Here is a 15,380-nt window from a genome sequence, read left to right on the forward strand (position 1 = left end):
TTCATGTGGTGTACAATAAAAGTGTATTCATTAATTCATCCATTCAAATTATGAATTTTCAAATCCACCGGGGATTGAACCTGGGACCACAGCTTATAGCACCACAGTGCTTACCGCTGCGCCACCGAGATCAGCATAATTAGTGCAGTAATAAGATTTGAAGAAGCAAAAGCTAAAAGCATTAGCTTAAATCCGTTCCCAGCTTATTACCCCAAGCGCTTTTGCTAATTCATTTAAAATCATACACGAAAATATTTGCCTCGTTTGAAAATTATACTAGAGTGTGCGGTCAGTGTGATAAGCGGAGCGGGTTATTTGCATGAGACTAAAGCGGCCTAGTCTTAAATGGACTATTAAAGGGCATCAGGCTATATTTGATATAGCCTGATTCCCGTTAGTGTATTGGTATATTAAAATTGTAAATATAAATATCGCTATCAACCCAGTGTCGATTCCCAGCAGGAACTGATTGATACTCTTATCAGAATGAGGTAAAAATATTGTTAAATTGTAAAATGATGGGAAACTGCTGAGTTTCCTTTCTGGCTTCTTCTCGGTAAACTCTGCCTTCTGCCTGGTGGTAGAGTCACTACAAATGGACAAACTTCACGCTCCAGAAGTTTTAATAAAATAGGACCATTTTAAATAAATTAAATTAAAATAAAAAAATTCGTCTATTTATTTTTGGGATTTATTTTTATATATTGGCGATGCAGAGATGTGATATTATATTTCTATTAAATACTTCATAAAAAATATTGTAAACAAAACTGTTAATATTCCTATCGAATTGACCATAAGGTTGGGTTCGGTATTAATGTACTGGCAGCAGGGACTAAATCTCTTTTCAGATAGAGAAACGTTTATGCCGAAAATCACCACGCTGGCAAAGTGCGAATTGATAGATTTCACAAGCCTTTCAGAGCATAATGGAGAACAGACAGACATGCAGGTTTCCACGCGATATTTTACCTTCGTTCAGTTAGTGTAGTTAGTGTAGTAACAGCGTGAATTTTTCTTATCAGCGCTTTGCAGGGAGATGGAGTCCTTAGCCCGTACCTTGTAGTGAGTGATCTGTGAAACGGACATAGTTTAGCAGAAAAGACTCAAACCACAAAATTTACAAAAATGAATTATTGGTACTAAAGTTGTCCAAGGAGCAAGAACTTTCGACAAAATAAATATACGAGTAGTTAAAAAAATAATAAACTGAGAAAGCATGCTTTTCATGACTGGAAACGAAACCACTTTTAATACTAGTATTTTCTTTTAATTAGATAAATACCATTATTAAATGGAACGAGGAGATGCCGCGCTGTATGTACTCCACCGCCTGGTATAATAATATGTATTTAGTCATGTATATTTAAGTTTATTTATCTATAAGTAAGTAAGTTTATTAATAGTAGTTTCTTTGTTTATATTTATCTTGTACACGGTGTGAGAGTTTAGCGTATATAATAATAGTAATACAAATTTGTTTTTTTATTTTTATTTTTTATTTTTTGTTTGTTTTATAAATTTTTAATAGTGTTGTTTTTAAGAATTAAAAAAAATAATTATAAATTATAGTCAATAACATAATAATAAGTAACTTTCAGTGATTCGAGACCTTTTTGCTAAACAACGAGTAGGTCCACTGAATTACAATAATATTATTATAATTTATTCAAGCTTGAGAATTGTTGGATACAGAGATTTGAATGCCCTACTCTCTGCGGTAGAGAAACCTGCGCACAGGCAATAATTTATCATAATTCTTGATGAATTCTGAACGCTCCGCTTATGAATGTGAGTGCCCCGCTTTCGCACATTACATTGCGTTAATTGCGTTCACCTTTGTAGCGCGTTTTGATAAAAGTTTCACGTGCAAGCTGAATAAAGCAACTAATTCCATTTCAAAATGGATACGTATGCCGCTCGACGTCATGTAGCGGGAGATATTTTGTGAAAATATTAAATGATTTAATTTTATTTTCTATCTCTCTGCGTGTTGCCTTTGTACAAGGGGAGCAAACGTGAGATTAATTTAAAAATCAGTTTAAAGTGGATTTGAAATGAAAAGGTACTTGTTTCTTTATTTTCTTAACTAGATGTGCCGGTCCGATCCGTTTTCAGAAGAAATATGGAGTTTTTTACTGAAAACAGATTTCTTTGGCCCCACAATTGTAAGAATAGAGTAAAGAGTAGCTGCAAGGAAAAACGAATTCCTTTCACTACACAATTGGAAGAACATTGGGCTTACTACCATCACTTAAAGCAATCATCGTCATCATCATCATCATCTCAACCACTCCACGTCCACTGCTGGAGATAGGTATTTTATAGGGAGTTACCACCACACGGTCCTGGGCCGCTTGCCTCCAGCGGCTCCCAGCGACTCGCCTGATGTCATCTGTCCACCTCGTTGGGGGCCGACCTACGCTGCGTTTACGACCCCGGTGCGGGGTCGCCATTCCAGCACCTTAAGACCCCAACGTTCATCGGCTCTCCGAGCTATGTGCCCCGCCATTGCCACTTCAGCTTCGCGACTCGCTGAGCTATGTCGGTAATTCTAGTTCTTCTACGTACCTCCTCATTTCTGATTTGATCACGTAGAGATACTCCTAGCATAGTTCTCTCCATCGCCCGCTGAGTGATATTGAGCCTTCTTATAAGGCCCATAGTTAGCGACCATGTCTCAGTTCCGTAAGTCATCACTGGCAACACGCACTGTTCGAAGACTTTAGTCTTAAAGCAGTATTACTTTAGTATTATTAAGGTTTTTGTTAGGCTAAAAATAAAACTGAATCCTTCCACTCCGCAATTTGAAGAATACTAGCTACGATGTAAATATAATCCTTGTTAGAATAGTAGCTACAAGGAAAAACGAATTCCTTTCACTGCACAATTGGAAAAAGGCCTACTACCATCGGTAAAAGCAGTATTAATGTTTAAATTTTTGTTTCAATATTATAGTCCTTGTTTTTCAAATGTCAAGATTAGATTCCTAACTTAATAATTGAAATGGTAGTAGCTACAAAATCGGCTTACGGTAATTAAATCGGTTCTAGTTCACCTCAGAGTCAAGCGTATTTCAATATAAGAGTATCAATAGCCAGGAGCCTGCGGCGATCGCGGTATACCTACAAAACAAAACTCCAAAACAACTTCCTCTTTGTTACGAGGTTGTAGACAAAGAGAGGGAACCAATTAATGCCTATACCTACTAATATTATAAATGTTATGTTTGTTTGTTACGCTTTCACTCAAAAGTACTTAACCGATCCTCATGAAACTTTGTACACATATTCTTGGAAGTGATAGAAGTAATATATATATATATAATATATAAAATAAGTAAAGAAGTAAGCTCGGTTCCTTTGGGAGGGGGGATGAGTGTTTGACGATTTTACACCACCACTCCGACAAATTATAACCGATTTATATAATTATTTTTGTACTATAGAGGTTATAATATGTGTTTAATTTTGCCCAATTGTGGTTGGAGTTAGAGGAGAGAGCTCCTCAGTGGACAGCAGCAAACCCCTCATTTAAGGCTTAGCGATACAATTTTTTTAGATCTACAATTAAATTTAATGCCACATCACAAAACAAAATCAAACGCAGACGAAGTCGCGGGCAACAGCTAGTACTTTATAAAATTAATTTATTGTTACTAAACTGGTTTTACATATAATTATACTGGCAACGGGATAACCTGTTACAGAGTATGGTAGTTATACCGCTAATTGCTTTCTACGCGACATCGTACTGAAACGCAAAATAGCTTGGCACGTCTATTGGTAGGGGGGCTAGTGGTTTGGCCAAAGCCTTTCACCAGACCAGACAAGATAAAATTATGAAGTTATAATGTCCCAAACTGTCCCTTGCCGGGTATCGAACCTGTAACTTCCCACTTATAACCACAAACCTCTGCAACCGGGAGATCGTTAAACAAGTCCCAAATGCCAAGATTTCGAAGTCTTTTTGATAAGAACTAAATAGCAAAATAGTTAATAAATCGGATAAAGGTAATAAAATCGGTTACACTTGACCTCCGAGTCAAGCATATTTCAATATCGGAGTATCAATAACCAAGCGCCAGCGTCGGCGGCGGTACACAAAACACAATGCTAAAACAATTTCCTCTTTGTTTCCAGGTTATAGGCAAAGAGACAGCGAACGAAATATACCATTTTTTATACTTTTTTTTTTAATACTGGGTAATAGTAAGCAGATGTACCACCTAATGGTAAGGGCATTACTACAACACGCTGCCCTGTGTCGTTAGAATTAAAAACATACAGAAACCTCATTATAGCATGTGTGCATTGTGTCCGCAGTAAAAACACCCCGCGCTCATCTGACTTCACACCCGCCGAATGTTGCTACCTCACAAGCTTTTTCTCATTTTCACATTTAATGGTAAACTTTAGAGGTAAAATAATTACTATCAACTGCTATATGAAATGAAGCGACTAACCGCTTGTTCGAGAAACTCTACTAAAGTGGAAAGGTTTTTTATGCTCACGTCATGTACACGGTTTCTGTATACTCTTAATTCTGTGCCTAAGTCCATTAACCTCAAGCGTAGGTGGTAAGCTTCATGCGCCTGATATACCAGCAACCACGCCCTTCAGACTGAAAAACAGTTTTGCACCAATGCAGCTTAGCGGCAGAAATAAGCATAGATCGTCCCCGGAGGAGCTCTGTCACAAAAAACTCTACTTCTATAAAATCATTTCATATTACATTTAAATACACCTATTTAAATACTCCTCCAAATAATCTTAACAAATATTGACGCCAGACTATTGTTTTGTTTGTTTGTTTGTTTTAAGTCTTTATTGCACACACACATTTTATATAAATTAAACACAAATACAGAAGAAACTTAAAATAATAAAAATAAAATAGAGCGTGCAAAGGCGGCCTTATCACTAAAGCGATCTCTTGCAGAAAACCTTTGACGTTAGGAAAAAAAAAACGAAGGAACGGGTTGGTGCAGCAATTTAAGTATAAAAAATATATATATTTATATATATATTTACATATACAAAATAATTTTAATAAACTACATACACATAAATTCTAATACTACATACATAATATACATAATATATATAAGTATATACATATTTAAGCAATATATTACATACTATAATATTACATAGATAAGAAATGGTTTTCCAAACGCTTCTTGAAAACATTTAGGGATTGAGCCTTACGTATGTCAGCAGGCAGGGAATTCCAGAGTCTGACACAATTAACCGTAAAAGAGTTACTATAGTATTTCGTGCGACTGAATGGAACCTGGAGTTTGCCGTCGGTGCAAGATCGACGCAAGTCCCGGCCGTCCGCTCCGTAAAAAATAAATAGTTCCTTCAAATAAGGTGGTGCTTGAGGAAAGAAAAGGACACGATATAAAAGGGACAAAGCATGCAAGTCTCTCCGCTGACTGATTGGCAACCACCCAAGTTTCGCCCGAAACGGGATATGTGGTCGAACTTACGCAGGCCATATATAAATCTGATGCATATGTTTTGCAACCGTGCAGCGTGTACTAAAAAAAGAACAACAAAAAAACTTTTCGTTAGGGAAATTAGTAGACATTATTAAAACCTGAACTAGCTCCCTTAGACATGGGCGTAACCGTTAATTTTTAGTTCCGGGCATTGAGATATTTAAAAGAAAAACCCCATACCTAACGATTCTTCACCCAACCCAGGTAGTATAGCGCGAGCTACTACTATGTATTGTTTGTCTAAATAGACACAAGAGGTGGTAAATAATAATTTTACAGCTTTAGTAGTTTCTGAAAAATTAACTTTCACATATGAACAGACATACGTATTGACTGAATAAAACTATTAGGCATACATATCAATATTCACGCACGGATGCGATATTATTGCTAAAAAGCTGAATACTGCGGCCCGTATTGAAGAACTGCAGTTTAGTTATATATATTCTTAATAATATTGACTGCGTGTGGGCAGTCTTAGATTTTTTATAGTAGAACGGAATGAGGGCCACTGTGAAATTTGGTGGTCTCTTATACTAAAAGCCACCTTGTATTAACCCTACAAAGAAAATGTTTTCAAACAAAATAACAAGAGAAGTAAAAGTGGGCACATTCTGGTTTTGGCTTCATAATTAACAAACTTGGTTATATCAGAGATCGTTAAACGGAGTACGGAGTTTGTAGCAACAGGTTTAGGACTGGCATAAGACGGTGACTTTCCAAACGCATAGAGTTAAAACTCTCCTTCTTAAACACTATTATATTATATATTAAAGACCAGATTTATTGACGTTGAAAGGGCTCAGCGATATTTGTTAAAGGTCATGCATTTTAAGTGTTTTCGGTATCCCACTAACTCATTATATGCCCTTAGCAATGTCCTAACAGTCAGACAATTATATATACTCCTAGTAATCTTAAAAATTCATAAAACACTACACTTTGATCCAATAACTTTAAATAAAAGAACAAATAGTCGCATTGTCTCTACAGTTAACACAAAAACAGCCTTTGCCTCTAGGCAACTAAAGAAACAATCTTGTCTGCTGTATAATAGAATAAATAGAGTTTTGAATATTTATCCACTGAAACTGCATGACTGTAAAAAAACAGTAACAAATTGGATAAAATCATTAACGTACGATGAGACAGAATCTCTCTTCCTGATTCTAAAGTAAAAGCACACACATAAACACACACACACACACACTCAAACACTTACACACACACACTCACAAATTTGCATGCTTGCATGATTGATTTTGAAAAATTCTAAACAAAAAAAAGTATAAAATTATAAAATGTAATAAATTGGTTAAGTCATGTTATTAGTATATGTGTAAACTTTATATCGGAAAGAGCGAGACCTCCAAATACAGGTTTTTTCCAAACTTAAATAGAGGTCTTACTCTATTGTTTTGTAATGAAATTTAGATAACAAATAAATAATTTTTTCATTTTTCATTTTTCATTTTCATAATGTGGTGATCTTTCTCGCACAGCGGTGAGCGATATGGTTGTAAGAGGTCCCGGGTTCGATCCTCGACAGGAGCAATATGGGAATTTACAATTTCTGAATTTTCTCTGGTCTGGTAGGAGACTTCATCCGTGAATAGTTTCTACCTTACCGATAGGGAAGCCTTGGGAATTGCTCTCAAAGATGTAGAGTTTAAACAATGAAAATTTGGCTTATCATCAATAGCCTGTAACAATCCACTGCTGCTTGACCCCTAAAGGGAGTTTGCCCATAATCTGGCCGGGATTATGGTAATTCAATTTAAGTGTCTAGTTTTTTTGGCACTGTAGCTGTAATATCAGCACGGAGCACGGGTCTCCTCCTAAAATGAGAAGTGGTTAAGGCCACCACGCTGGCCCAGTGTGGATTGGTGGACTCCAGTCTCCTTCTGATACACCTTTGAGAACGTTATGTAGAATATGCGGTATGCAGGTATCCTCACGATAAATAAATACATAAATAATTTATATACTACGACAACGCACACATCGTCATCTAGCCCCAAAGTAAGCGTAGTTTGTGTTATGGGTACTGAGATGACTGATGAATATTTTTTCATGAATAATATACATAAATACTTATAATATACATATAAACACCCAGACACTGAAAAACATTCATGCTCAACACACAAACATTTTCCAGTTGTGATGTTTCCGTTCAGCGTTGGAGCAAGTGATATTTTAATTACTTGAAACCTACATAGCTTGAGGTGCGTGCTGGGATTCGAACTCGGCCCCCCGAAAGCGAACTCGGGCTCCTACCCTTTGCGCTATCATCGCTTCAGCTGGAATACACCTACAAATTAATATAATCTGATTCTTGTTATACATCGCTGATTTTACAAAATCAGTAATAAATGTACTTAGATTTCGTCAAGATCAGTGAAGTAGTTGAATCGAAAACTGTTGTATTTCTAATATTATTATAGATTCCGTAAATAAGTAAAAATGCTGAAGTTCTTTCAGTTTGTATTCCTCAAGGGCGTGAGAACTGAGCGCTTTTATTATGTAAATGGTGGGAATCTGCTTTTGACGGTAAGGGGTATAGAAATTAGGTTGTAAAAAGGTTCAACACACTTTGTAAGGCTCCAATGAGAGGCTGAGTGGGGACGTGGATGCTTTTAATGCCTTTCGGATATCTGCGAGTAGGTCACACGAGGAGGTTCTGATATCTGTGGATAATGTCTAACCTATAAACATTTTTACTATACAAAGTCTGTTTGGATGACAAAATCCAAATTTAATTATGTCAAGTAAACCTTATAATAACACTTTATTCTTTTTTTTTTTCTTATTTTAGACTATGACATACAGCTAATACACCTTATATTTTTATCATAGTGTACATATTACATTCTTATAATTACAATTTTTATTATCTTTAATATATTTGCAATTGAGTGGTGATGAAAATTAAGATTTGCATTTCGTACACTGCCACTAAACATTTATAATATGACAAAATATTATATTTGCAAATAAATGAATTTAAATTTGAAACACTTTTAAAACGTCAAAACTAAAACAGCAGACGGTTTAAGTGACTGTAACGACGAAAGAACAGTGGTGGCAACAGAGTAGATGCTGTCACCACACGGCAAAGACTAAGCCAGGATTTCTGACGTCAACCAAACGTGGGTCGCGTCTACATATTCTCGGGGATGCTGGGGCTAAACCCTGGTCCAATAAGCCACACACTAAGCAGAGTTTCGAGACACCGTTAGATGTGAGACACCCTAAGATTAACTATCCCATTTCCCTCAACAACGTCTAGCATTGGGGTTCACTCTTGGCGAGCGTTCGCGATTGCCCCTATCCCCCAGTAAAGCTGTTACAACCTTTCAGGGAGTCATCACTTACTTACTAATATTAGCAAATCTGCCTTTATACATGAGATGTACATTTGGTTGAGGATAAAAAGGTATCTTCGTTTAGACTGAAGAATTTATCTCTTTACAGTTGTCCTTCCTTAACTCCCTAAATTAGCAACACATCAACTTGTTTTGGAATGGAGTTAATTAAGAAAAGACGAAGAGTAACATGGGCTAACAGGAAAAAAACAGTTCCCAAGGGATTTGTAAAACACCTTAAAAAACGCAGACGAAGAAAGCGGGCAACAGCTAGTTCCCTTCAGATCAGGCAAAGATTATTGACCATACAGCTTATGTACTCCTTAGTTGTTGTTGTTTTTAATTTGTCCACTTCAGGACAGGCAAAGATCATTGCCCATACAGCCTTCTTCTTCTTTCCCTAGGCTTGTCTCCTTAATTGGTCGGCCGAAACCATCCGTTGCACGGCTCCCCGCTGGGTCACTCCAGCCAGCAGAGCTCACTCCAGAAGCTTAGCAGGCCGCCCAGGTCGCCAAGTACTTTAGGGAGTGATGCTGGGGAGCCAAGGTATGCTGCGCGTTGCTCTGCTACTCCTCTACATCCAAGCAATACGTGTGTCGGTGTTTCATCTTCCTCCATGCATGTTCTGCACAGAGGACAATACAGCCTATTCAATCGTATAATTTATGCTTGAATATTGGGTACTCCTTTGTTTTACAAGTGAAATTGAACCTATCAGTTTAAGGTATGTGGTTCCGTCAAATATATATATTTTTAATGATTTTCCATTCTGATTGCCAATACTGTACTTTGTAGAAGAGTTTACCTAATATAACTTTCACTGAGGTAAATATAAGTTCGGAAAGTCTCACTTTCAAGGCCACGGAAAATTTGTATAGAATGTTTAAAGAGAACTTAGATTTGCGTACTTTTAATTAGTTTTTGAGGTAATAAGCTTTTTGTATACCTTTAAGTGCTACAAAATTTAGTGAGTCTGTCCTGCTCTGCCTGTCTATCTAACATCAATAGTAACTAACTCTTAGACGCAAATTCGTTCACTTCTGTTTCATTTAAAAAAAACCATTACCAGTCTACTGCAAGGCTTAGAACCCTTTCAGAAAATTAAAGGTTTAAAATGAAATGAAATGAAATATTTATATTGCTAAATATGGGTTAGTTATTGGTATTTAGGATATAAAGTTCCAACATATTCTGTTAATACATCAACATTTAAAATTTAAACATTAAGTTATATTTATAATAATCTCATTTGTTATCAATTATATAAATAATGCTCTGAGATTTATAGTGTCATAATAATAATTGTATTAGTTATTTCATCACAATTCTTAGTTTTAATGTCAAATAAATACAATAAAAATTAAAATTTAATTAACGTGTCAGAAAATTCAGTACACGCACACATGCAAAATTAAGCAGGAACCACAGATATTTCATATAGCAGCTAAGGTATTCTGCGATGGTATAAAATGATCTGTCACACAACCATAGAAACAGTTTAGTAGTTTAATAATGTTATAAAGGTTTTCAAGGGTAGTTTTTTTACATTTATTTCAATTTTATTATATATTTGGCAGCTCATTGCGTGAGACGATTCTAGAGTCTGTGCAATTCGACGAAGTTACTAATTTATGTGGATATCGCGTGATACTTTTTGTTTCAGTCTTCTTTTCAAAATACTCAATATTTCTATGTACGAATACACATACCATGCCATACCATGTATAAGGAAGGTAAAGCATCAAGAAGAAGGTTTAGGCCATAATCTGTTTGCCAGTGCGGGTTGGTAGACTTCAAAGAACTACGAGAATTTACGTATAACTCTTAGGCATGCAGGTTAAAACAAGTGATATATGGTTAAAACTCGGTAACTTTAGAGATGCAAGCGGGGTTTGAACTCAATCCCTACAAAAGTGATACCCAACTGCGTCCCGTACCCATAAGTTCATCAAGGAACACAGAGTTTTAATTGGTTGTAAGCCGCACATAACTACGCCGTTTCACCCAACGGAGTGATATGTGTCAGACATTTTGTCCGCATAAAAAAAATTGCCGGTGTCTTAACCTAGTCTTGTCTTAAGACACTTATGCCCGTTTTAACTAACGACGGAAAAGGTAATGCTTAAGTAAGTAACGTCTAATCCAAGAAGATTCCAAGGCATACCTTTCACCATCGATTTTCTCTAGGCAACTCATATAACCCAACTTGTCTATTGTTCTTTTCACGAGGTGTGATATTTTCAAATTCAAATTTCTGTCGGCAGTATATTGTGTAGGAAAGTATTTTAATTATTGTAAAACAACCTGTCTTGACCCGCAATTGTAGCAAATAAATTATTCTTATTATTATTGAGTTTTAGCAGTAGTAGTTAGCGTTTTTTATAAAAGCTCGTCCGGGAAAGTACAAAAGCATACTTGCAAAGGGTAAAGCAGCATAGTTGCAATGCTGTTTTAGGGTCTCAAGTGCGTAATTGCCGGTGTTATTACAGGCACATGTGACCTCTACGTTGATGGACGCATGTGTTCCTTACATGTCCAAAGTTTGTATTAAACGTAAGCTTATAGAAAAGTCATATTATAGTATAAAGGACTACGTAATCGATAAAAAATCTTGGGTGTAAATTATTGCTCTAACCAGGTTGCTCTTCTAACAATTTAAAATGACATTGTGAGATGGTGATAACAAAAAAAAACACCCGCCTAAGTTTGTTGTGGGTTTCTTCTTAGACCAGGACGCGTTTGGAACCCTCGTAGCTTTAGTTTTAAGTTTACGAATGTGGTTATCGCCATCATCTCACTACCGTGTAATTCTTATGTACGCATCAAAAGTGCCACCTATGGGCCTACTTGAATAAAGATATTTTTGACTTTTGACTTCGACATGCCCTGCGAGGTGTGACTCTGATTTAAGACAATGACTTCCTACTTATTTCAAATCCCATTATTCGAAGTGAGCGAAAAAAAAAGTATCACAGCACACACACTTCAAATCAACTCAAAAACATCAACAAAAAACCCATTTCAGCATAATAAAGCCCCTCCGTCCATTCGGAGACACTAAAAAAGGTACGAAGTAATTCACACTCGACTAAAACGCTATGGAAATTCTCGCCTAATATCCCCATCCCTTTTTGTTGGACTTCGTGTAAAATGGGTTAAACGTTCCTAGTATACAAGGATATATAGAAAATATGGAAGTGGCATCTGTGTTGGATCCGAGTCGGCGGATCTGCTCTAGAAGTTTCCACAGTTTTTCGTCTTCCGGTGCCTTTCCGACTAACAAAGGTTGGCAGTCAGCTTCGTTATTTAGTAGTTAGCATTTAGTATATTGTACGTATACCACAATTAAATCATCTTACTCACATCCTGGGGTAGCTGTAAGAGATCTCTTATTGAGATAAGCTTTCCTTTGTACACTTCATGTATCTTATGTTCACAATCACAATTTATGGTACATAAATAATAAATAAATAAATGAATTCTTGTCTACTTTTCACGAGGCCAAATAATTCTGCTGCAGCTGCTGCTTGAATTTTGAACTTTTATTTTATCCCAAAAGTACACATATTTATGCAGTATACGTATATATAACATGGAAAGCATTTGGTGACGATGTCACGAGTTCCAAGAATGTTGTTCAAAAATGCTCAACGCGTCTTTATCAGTTTTCAATTCAAAAGTTGATCTAGAGGATGTATGTCTTGGAAATGGAACCGTTTTGAGAGGGTTGGGTCCGAAAAAACGTGAGAATGAATACGAATGCGTAGCTATTTGTTACGCGGCGAGACTCCTCGCTGACCTTACGGCTTTCGGGGTATTCTCACCGGATTTCACGATGGAATCAACATTCATTACCCCAATATACATTTAATAATTTCCATACCCCTAACAATGATGGACGTTGGGGTCTTAAGGTGCTGTAATGGCGAGCCCGCACCGGTAAGCGCAACGTAGGTCGGCCCCCAACGAGGTGGACAGATGGCATCAGGCGAGTCGCTGGGAGCCGCTGGAGGCAAGCGGCCCCATACCGTGGATTGTGGTACTTTCTACAAAAGACCTATGTCCAGCAGTGGATGATTGGTTGAAATGATGATGAACAAGGTACAGATATCAAGCCAGTCAAGAGAATTGTTGTGGTACCCTGTATTTTCTTACGTACCCTGGGGTGTCACTGGGCGTATTCCAAATAAAAAATGTTAATGCGAACTATATATATAAGTACAAGCCACATGTATCCACAGAAGCAAGCGGCCCAGGACCGTGGATTGTGGAACTCCCTACGAAAGACCTATGTCCAGCAGTGGACGTCAATTGGTTGAAATGATGATGATAATGATACCCCTAAAGAAGTCGGCCCCAACGAGGTGTACAAATATCAAGCGAGTCAAATTCAAATTCATTTATTTCAAGTAGGCCTACTTTATAAGCACTTTTGAAACGTCAAGTATGCATGTTTGTGTGACTCTACCACCGGTTCGGAAAGCAGATTCTACCGAGAAGAGCCGGCAAGAAACTCAGTAGTTGCTCTTTTCCAACATCAACATTTACAATCATTTTGCTATCTTGCGGGAGATGAGAGCGAGGCTGGCTGCTTCCATTCTACCTTGTCATTGAGGAATTCATCAAATGTATAGTAACCTCGCTGTACCAGATGCGTTTTTACACATTTTTTAAATGTATGCATTGGTAGGTCAAGAATTTCCTAGGATCGTCGCTAGGATCCACTGGAAGCAAGCGGCCCAAGTCCGTGAATTTCCAAACTCTCTACAGAAGACCTATACTTCATCATCACTTACCTGTTGGGAAGACTGCACTAATTATCTTTCGTGAAAATGTGGGTTTTTTTGCATAAAGAATCAGCCTGGCGTGGCCTGGCGTTCATGGCGAAAATGCAGCGAGAATTCTTATCACTTTGAACGCGGGCGTGACATTTGCAGTAATCTTATAATCACCGATTAATATTAAAATATTTATAAACAACAATAACCTAGGGGCCAATCAAATATCACGTATGCAGATGTATTACAATTATTTACTCCCCCCCTCCTCCATTTTTCAAAGTAATAAAAAATAAATAAAATACAATACGGTATTTTTTTCTATTCGTTTGCTACGATTTTTGGCTCAACTACTGCACCCATCTTGTCGAAATATAACACTTAGAGGGTATGGCACATTATCCCTATCCTTATCCCTTCCCTACTAATATTATTAATGTCAGTGTAAGTTTGTTTGTTACGCTTTCACGCAAAAACTACTTAACCGATCCTCATGAAACTTTGTACACATATTCTTGGAAGTGTTACTAGTAATATAGGATACTTTTTATCCCGACATTAAGCTCGGTTCCTTTGGGAGAGGGGATGAATGTTTGACGATTTTACACCATAACTCCAACAAATTATAACCGATTTAAATAATTATTTTTGTATTATAGAGGTTATAATATGTGTTTAATTTTGCCCAAACTGTGGTTGGAGATAGAGGACAGAACTCCTCAGCGGACAGCAGCAAACCCCTCATTTAAAGCTTAGCTATACTGAATACTTAAATTTTTTTTTTAATTTAATGCCACAACAAAAAACTAAATCAAACGCAGACGAAGTCGCGGGCAACAGCTAGTTTACTAATTTAGTTTTCATTCCTTAAAATCAGCAGTATTTAACAAGAATCGGATTGTTATCATTTAACTTAAAAACTAAAAACTAAAAGAAACATTTAAAACCCCGGAAGGCTTTTTTTTAAGCTGATCAAATTATTGGTAGACACTTGACGCCTTTGAAAAAGTTAAGGAGAACTCTCAACCATGCAGATTTCCTCATGATGTTTTCCTTCACCATTAAATCAAGTGTTATAAAAAAAAAGTATAAGTATACTTAACTCCGAATAGTTATTAAAAAAGGGAAGCCGAAGCAAATATTCACTCATCTCTGGTGTATTTAGTTAAGATAATGAATTCATGTGAAGAATATAAGCGGCGACAGCACATTGGGTCGGAGCTCGACTTCACTTTCGGGGGGCCGAATTCGAATCCCAGCACGCACCACTGACGTTTCTAAGTTATGTGCGTTTTAAGTAATTATAATATCACTTGCTCCAACGGTGAAGGAAAACATCGTGAGGAAATCTCCATGCCTAATAGTTCTACATAATGGCCATCGTGGTGGACCCCCCCACTTAGTGGGCCGGTAATGGGTTGATATAAAGTTGATGATGACTGGTGTATTTAGTTAAGATAACAAATTCAGCGAAATAATTTCATTTCCAACACACTCACGGAACCTGAGTTTAAATATGAAAGAGGTATAAAGTATAACGACAAAATTGTGTTGCTCTATACATTCATCTCCGCAGTGAAATAGCAAATGCTTTTCATTTCCAGCCATTACGTTTAAATTCGTGTACATTTTTTTGAGTAGGTCATACCGGTCTTTCATCTTTTAATTTGAAATAATAATAGGTGATTTTTTTTTTATTCTACTGGTAACTCATGGTAGCTCAGTTGT

Source organism: Pararge aegeria, chromosome 23, assembly GCF_905163445.1.
Source record: "Pararge aegeria chromosome 23, ilParAegt1.1, whole genome shotgun sequence".
In the NCBI taxonomy this organism is placed as follows: domain Eukaryota; kingdom Metazoa; phylum Arthropoda; class Insecta; order Lepidoptera; family Nymphalidae; genus Pararge; species Pararge aegeria.